Genomic DNA, 7,867 nt, shown 5'->3' on the forward strand with positions numbered 1-7,867 from the left:
CACAATTCACAATAGCCAAGTGCTTGAGGCAACTCAAGTGCCCATCAGTAAATGAATGGATCAAAAAACTATAGTACATTCACACAATGGAATTCTATGCAGCAGAAAGGAAGAAGGAGCTCCTACCCATTGTGACAGCATGGATGGAACTGGAGAGCATTATGCTAAGTGAAATAAGCCAGGAGATGAAAGACAAATACCATATGATCTCACCACTAACTGGAACCTAATCAACAAAATGTACAAGCAAGCAAAGTATAGCCAAAGACACTGAAATTGAGAACAGGCTGACAGTGATCAGAGGGGAGAGGCAAGGGGATAATGGGGGAAAAGGGTGAAGGGTTTACAGGAATAATTATAAAGGACATATGGACAATAACAATGGGGGAGGTGTGGGAACAGGGGAAGGAGGTGAGGGGGCTGGGGTGGTAGGGGGGGAGACAGAAAACTGTACTTGAACAACAATTTTAAAAAATGTTTTAAAAAAGGGTTACAAGGATTTCTTGGTAGAGATTAAAAATATAATAACAAAAATAAAAAAAAATGAATAAAAATTCGGATGCCCAAACCCTACCTTAAACTCGGATAAAATTTGCATTGAGATCCACAGAACCACCAACATAGACTATAGTTATAACCAGAAAGGATTTTTGTGAAGAGTTCCACATTACAACCACAAGAGGGAGACGTGGCAATGCTACAGTCCACCTTACCACAAGCATCCACAACATCACTTCTCTTGCATCTAAAAGCAGTGGACTGAAGTCACAGGCTTGCTGAAGTGGCTATATTCTTATTAGTTCACAACACTTACAGTCTGGAGGGAGAGTTGAACCTTCCCCTTAGACATAAGGAGATTCAATGTGGATTGATGACAGACTGTAATCAAAATTTAACTGAAATAAGTTTATTTCATAGAAGACTCAATGTTTCTACTCAATGTTTCACGCATTTAACAAATACAACATTCCAACTGTTAGAGCTTGTCATCCAATGGGAGATACAAGGAACACAAGCAATTAAAATATTATATAATAGGTAGACAACCACATGATCTATTGGGGCTTGATCTACTTGATAATAAAAGGAGATGTTATCAATAATTAGAATGGGGAATGGCTGGGCAAACCAGATATGTTATCATCCTAATAACAGGAAGTAAAGACTCTTCAGTAAGCCCATAGGAGGTGCATCAATCTGAGACCTCAGGAGTGAGGAGAGCAAGCTTATTTTAGGTAAAATTTGAAAGTAACAATAGAAATAAAATAGAAAATTTCTAGGAGATAGCCAAAGATGAGACATTGCAGCTCAGAATTAAAAATAAATAAATAAAACCAAGATATTTTGTGAAATGAGAGAAAATTAAATAAAGATTGTTAGGTTAAGTGAAGAGTGGTGCTTTTATAAACTTCTTGCAATTTCTTGTCCCCCAAAATGCTTTGGGGCACAGGTGGCCAACACAAGGCCTGTGGTCTGAATCCAGCCCTCCACCTTGTTTTGGGCCTGCATCATGTTTCTACCCAGTGGCAGCGCCGAGCTCCTTGCCCCTAGTTAAGGAGTAGTTACACTTATACAGTCCTAAAGTTACATTTGGCCCTTTGAAGGCAACCACGAGGCTGATGTGGCCCCTGGTGAAAATGAGTTTGATACCCCTGCTTTAGGGGTATAAGTCAAACATTTTTATTCATAGGATTATGGATAGTCAGGGTTGGAAGAGACCTTAAAGTCAATCAATCCAGTCCACTGCTTAGCCAAAGTCCCCACTCTCCTTTATTACATCCTGAAATTTTAACCCATGCTTCACCACCTCTAGTAATGAGGAAACCTGTGGGGAACTGTTCCAAGCGTGGGAAATGTGGCTCAGCCCCCACTCGGAAAAGCCAGTGGGGAGCGAGTTTGGTGGGCAGGACCCACGTCCATGGATAGGTTCTCCAGTGGGAAATCAGGCCTGCATTGTACCTAGACTGCTATGAGACTTGCTCTTGCTAAAAAACTCCCTCACCCTGAATTGAGGAAGCAAATGTTTACTGAGTACCTTTATCTTCCCAAAATCTGGGCTAGACCTTCCAGGTATGGGAGATAGCTATTTGGACCATTTCTCCTTTTACATTGCAAATATCCTCCTTTGATGTATTCAGCGATACCCTCTCCTTTGTCTGCAAAAGATAACCACCCAAAACAAACCTTTGCATAGTAAAGGAGGACCATCTTTGATGTAAGAGGCCTAGAAAAGCAGTAAAAGCCTGTCAAGGCAGGGGTCCCAGCGAGCGAGGGCTCTCCTCTTGAGAGAGTGGCCTGCTGTCCCTTTTCCTCCACAGGATTTCTGTAGTCCATGTGTATTTGAATACTGCAACCACAACGGATCCTGCGGGCCAGGATCCATGTCAGAAACCTTCACTCTCTCCATAAGGTAGAAAGCATCCCTGTTTGTTAGAGAGTTATTGAAATGAAACAAATATCCACCTTCTTGTCATGGTCCCCCTCTATTCACCCCTCACCTCCACTTAGCTCCATTCTTGTATTTGCAGCTAAGTGAAATAAAATCTAATTCATCTGTCTGAAAACCCATCAAACATTTAAAGACATTGATTCTTCTCATTTTCTTCTACTTTCAACCTTTCTCTATTTATCCTATTTTTTATACTAATTGACCCTTCTTGACTTTAACTTTTTTTGGCCAGGTATTTGTGTGTGAGCCGGAGTAAGAAGGATATGACAACTGCTCCACAATAAGAACCAGAAGGGATCTATTGGCGTTTTTTGAGGCCTAAAGTTCTGTTTGGTGTGCTCTTCTATCTCTGCACAGTATCTACTAAAAGCCTATCTGAGAATTTTGTTTTATGTCTCCTTGAAGGATCACTGGGATAACTAAGATGGATTGGTGTATTATCATAGCAACACTTTACTGCCAACCTTAGGGAAGGAGGAATCATAACTCATTTAGTCTTGGAAAGAGATACTCTTAGCCTACATAGAATTTAAGTCAACCGGGAAAATGAGCAATCAAGAAGATCAGAATAAAGTGCTAAATGGAGATGGAGAAACTAAAGAAAACAGTAGCAGCCTAAAACTGAGAATTTGAAGTTGTAGAAATACAACTTCAAAAATTTAAATAAGTGGTAGGAATCTTGAATTCTCTTAATCTAACCCCCTGACCCAATGTGCTCATTCTTTTCAAGTGGAGGCAACATTCCTCCTAGAGGAATGCTTCTAACTTCTGCCAGAGTAACATTCCTGACATCCCACACCCCATCCTTCACTCACTCTACCTCATGAGAAAGACTACATGAGCTGTTTTGTGAATTGGGGAAGACAAACTGAACAAGCTCATCTCAGACCCTTCTGAGCTCTCTTTCTTGGAACCAGCCTGTCTGGATGCATACATTTTTAACTACTCACACCTGCTCCTAAGAGCAGGATGTCCATTTACTGGGAGGCTTGGGATTGCCAGCTCATTATGGCTTATTGGGGGAGCTGAACTACCCTGAAGAGATTCTGAGAATGCCTAGCACCAAGGACAGCAAAGAGGGAGAAGGTGGTGTGTGAGTTGCCCCTAATTAGTGCACATCAAGGATGGCATGACTGGTGGATTGAAGGTGTTGGCCTGGCACAGACAATCAGTGGGGTCCTGGCAGTGAACAGAGGACCTGGGCTGGACACTGGGAAACTGTGAAGTTTGTGGCCCAGACCTGGCCCCTATCCTCAAAAAACCATAGGAAGGGAGAAAAGTGAAGACCAACCCCCCTCAGCCTGTGGCATCCAGGACTCTCTTGGCAGGTTTAAAATCAGCAGGAGGCTTTTTTTTTCTTTTTTTCCACAAGTGAGACAATAAGACCTAGAGCTGTGAAAGGTCCAGAGGCAGACCCAAAGAGGGAACACAAGGCTAATCCCAACAAATGAGAAACTGAGACAAATTTCACTTTGCTATTCCAGAGAACTTGCAAGTTATTGTTTATTTGTATTATTATTTTTCATTATTTTTACTTCTTTTATTTTATTATTTTTATTTTCTTATTTTTCTTCTTTCTATTTAGTTGTCTTTGTTTAAGTGCATTATTTGGTTGGTTTTCCTTGTTCTCTCTTTCTTGCTGTATTTTTAATTTTCCTTCTTTCACTTCAATTGTGTTCCAATAGCACACTACTCTAGGTTGTATACTTCCTACTGTTGTTATTCAGATCATATAGTTCCTGTAATATGATTGTTGTTCCAGTATTATTGTAAATAATTGTTGTTTCATACAATTGTAAATACTACACAGCACCCCTCCCAGATCTTAGTCCATTTCATTGTCTTTTGGAACTTTATTACTGTTGTGGTTAACTCTGTTCTCTCACACACTATGCCTATTTTCTATCTTTTACTATCACTATATTGCATAATCTGACCTTCCACAAACTCACTGTTTTCTGGGTTCAACTCACAATCCTTCACCCTCTAACAAGAATCTTATCTTTTGTCCACCCTTTCTAAAAAAACGGCTACTTGGGTGAAATACCACAGTTAACACTATACTTACCCAAAGGATCTCCTATCTCTTTTCTACAGGTTGGTACTTTAAATACCATAGAATACACTCCCAATGTTTTAATCCATTTTGCTTTCCCCCTCCAACTTATCACATAAAAGACTAGGTGGGAGCTGTGAACACCAATATACCTGCTGGAAGAGAGAACTCACCAACAAAGGAACCAAAATAGATAATAAATAAAGATGGCGGATGAGTGAGAAGAAGCCACACTAACCTCCACTCAGGGCCAATCTGAAATTATAACCAAACAGTGGAGAAATTATCCACAATGAACAACTGAGCAATAGCAAAAAAGAATCTTCATAACCTTAGACAGAAGAACCAGCTTTGACATAACCTGTCCACACCTACACAACAACATACAAGATGTGGTGGGCAGAGTAACCCTCAGTCAACCAGCTGTAGGGAAGGACCCACCAAAAAGACCCAACAATCTAAACCCAAATACATCCAGAGAGCCAACATAAATGACATCCCAAGAGCAGCAAGTTCAGGAGATCAACTGCACCACCGAATCTCGCATGTCTACTACCATAGAAATTGACACCACAAACACAGGGAGTCAGAACAGATCAATTTAAGAAGCAGAGGCTTACAAGAAGACAAATGGGAACACAAACAATGGGAAGACAAACAATGGAAAGACAAATAAACAAACCCCAAATAAAAGGAAAGGAGGAAGCCCCATAAAGAATGCTAAATGAAATAGAAGCAAGTCAACTATCAGATACTGAGTTCAAAGCAACGGCTATCAGGAAGCTCAATGAGCTCACTGAGAACTACCAAAAAATACAGGGAGAGTATGATGAACTCACTACAACTATATCAACATAAAAAAGGAAATACAAACTATCAACCAGAGCCAAGAGGAAGTGAAGAATACAGTTTCTGAAATAAAGAACACAGTAAAAGGAATCAAACACTGGTTAGATAAAGAAGAGGATCTAATCAGCCAGCTGCAGGACAAAGTAGAAAAAACTCCCAGAAAGAGCAAGTAAAAGAAAACAGACTGAAAAAAAAAATGAAGAGGGACAAAGGGAAATGCAGGACAACATGAAATGGAATAATATCCATATAATAGGGATACCAGAAGGAGAAGAAGAGGAAAAAGGGACAGAAAACCTGTCTGAAAAACTAATGATGGAAAACTTCCCTAATTTGATGAGAGAAAAAGTCACACAAATCCAGGAAACACAAAGAGTCCCAATCAAGAGGAACCCAAAGAGGCCCACTCCAAGACATATCATATTAAAATGGCAAAATCCCAAGACAAAGCGAGAACCCTAAAGGCAGCAAGGGAGAAATAAGAAGTAACATAAAAGGGAGCCCCAATAAGACTAGCAGCTGACTTCTCAATGGAAATGCTCCAAGCCAAAAGGGAATGGCAAGAAATATTCCAAGTAAGCAAAACCAAAGGCATGCAAAAGAGACTACTTTATCCAACAAGACTCTCACCTAAAATGGAAGGCAAAATAAGGAGCTTCCCAGACAAAGAAGGTTCAAAGAATATACCTCCACCAAATCAGCACTACAAGAGATGCTAAAGGGACTGCTTTAGAAAAGGAAGAAAAAGAGTGAGAAAGAGAAAAACAAAAGGTATGAAGGAAGTAAAATGGGAATGAATAAGTAAGTATCAATAATTATCTTAAACATGACTGGATTAAATGCTCCAATTAAAGACATAGGGTAGCTGAATAGATAAGAAAACATGACCCATACTTATGCTGCCTACAAGAGACCCACCTCAGAACAAAAGACCTACACAGAGTGAAAGTGAAGGACTGGAAACAAGTATTCCATGCAAATGCACAGGGAAAAAAGCCAGGGTAGCAATACTTATATCTGGCAAAATAGACTTCAAAACAAAGGCCATAAAAAGAGACCCAGAAGGACACTTCTTAATACTCAAGGGAAGAATCCATCAACAAGACATAAACATTATAAACATATATGCACCAAACATAGGAGCACCCAAATACATAAGGGAAATCTTGGAGGACTTCATGAAAGATATAGACAGCAACATAATTATACAAGGGGATTTTAACACCCCACTGTCAAAAATGGATAGATCTTCCAAACAAAATATCAACAAAGATATTGAAGCATTGAATAATGGCTTAGATCAAATGAACTTAACTGATATCTATAGAGCCTTTCATCCCAAAGAAGCAAATACACATTCTTTCCAAATACACATGGAACATTTTCAAAAATGCCACATGATAGGACACAAAACCAGCCTCAACAAACTCAAGGAAATTGAAATCATATCAAGCATCTTCTCAGACCACAAGGGCCTGAAACTAGAAACCAACATCAAGGGAAAAACTCAAAAACACTCAAACTCATAGAGGTTGAATAGCATCCTATTAAACAATGAATGGGTCAAGACTTAGTTCAAAGAAGAAATCAAAAAGTTTCTGGAAAGAAATGAAAATGAACTCACAACAGTCCAAAACTTATGGGACACAGCGAAGGCAGTCCTCAGAGGGAAGTACATAGTGATACAGGCCTACCTAAAAAAGATGGAAACATTTCATAACCCTATGCCTACAAGAACTGGGGGAACAACAACAAACACAGCCCAGAACAAATAGGAGAAAAATAACCAAGATCAGAGCAGAATTAAACAATAGAGACTGAAGAAACAATTCTAAGGATCAATAGATCTAGGAACTGCTTCTTTGAAAACTTAAACAAAATCAACAAGCCTTTAAGCAGACTCATCAAGAAAAAAAAGAGAGAGGACTCAAATAAACACAATCAGAAACGAAAGAGGAGAAATTACAACTGACACCACAGAAACACAAAGTATTATAAAAAAGTACTATGAAGAATGATATGCCAAATTTGAAAACCTAAGTGAAATGGACCAATTTCTAGAAAAATATAGTCTTCCAAAACTGAAGAAAGAAGAAGCAGAAAGCCTGAACAGACCAATAACAGCCAATGAAATTGAAGCAGTAGTCAAAAAACACCTAGCACACAAAAGCCCTGGACTGGACAATTTCACAGGAGAATTTTACAAAACATTTAAGGAATAGCTAACCCCTATCCTTCACAGACTTTCCCAAAAAATCCAAGAGGGAAGACTCCCAAAATCTTTTTATGAAGCCAACATCATCCTAATCCCCAAACCAGATAATGGCACAACAAAGAAAGAAAACTTCAAAGGGGACGGAAGATGGCGATGAGGTAGGTGGGAGTGGGGCCCAGTTCTCCTTGTGCCCAGCTGGAGCACCTAACTGATCTTCCAAGGAACAGAGTGAACAGCCAATATAATCCCAGCTTATATTAAGTTTGGAGGCAAAAATTTGCAGAGGACATTGAAAAAC

Source organism: Desmodus rotundus, chromosome 12 (genome assembly GCF_022682495.2).
Source record: "Desmodus rotundus isolate HL8 chromosome 12, HLdesRot8A.1, whole genome shotgun sequence".
Classification (NCBI taxonomy): domain Eukaryota; kingdom Metazoa; phylum Chordata; class Mammalia; order Chiroptera; family Phyllostomidae; genus Desmodus; species Desmodus rotundus.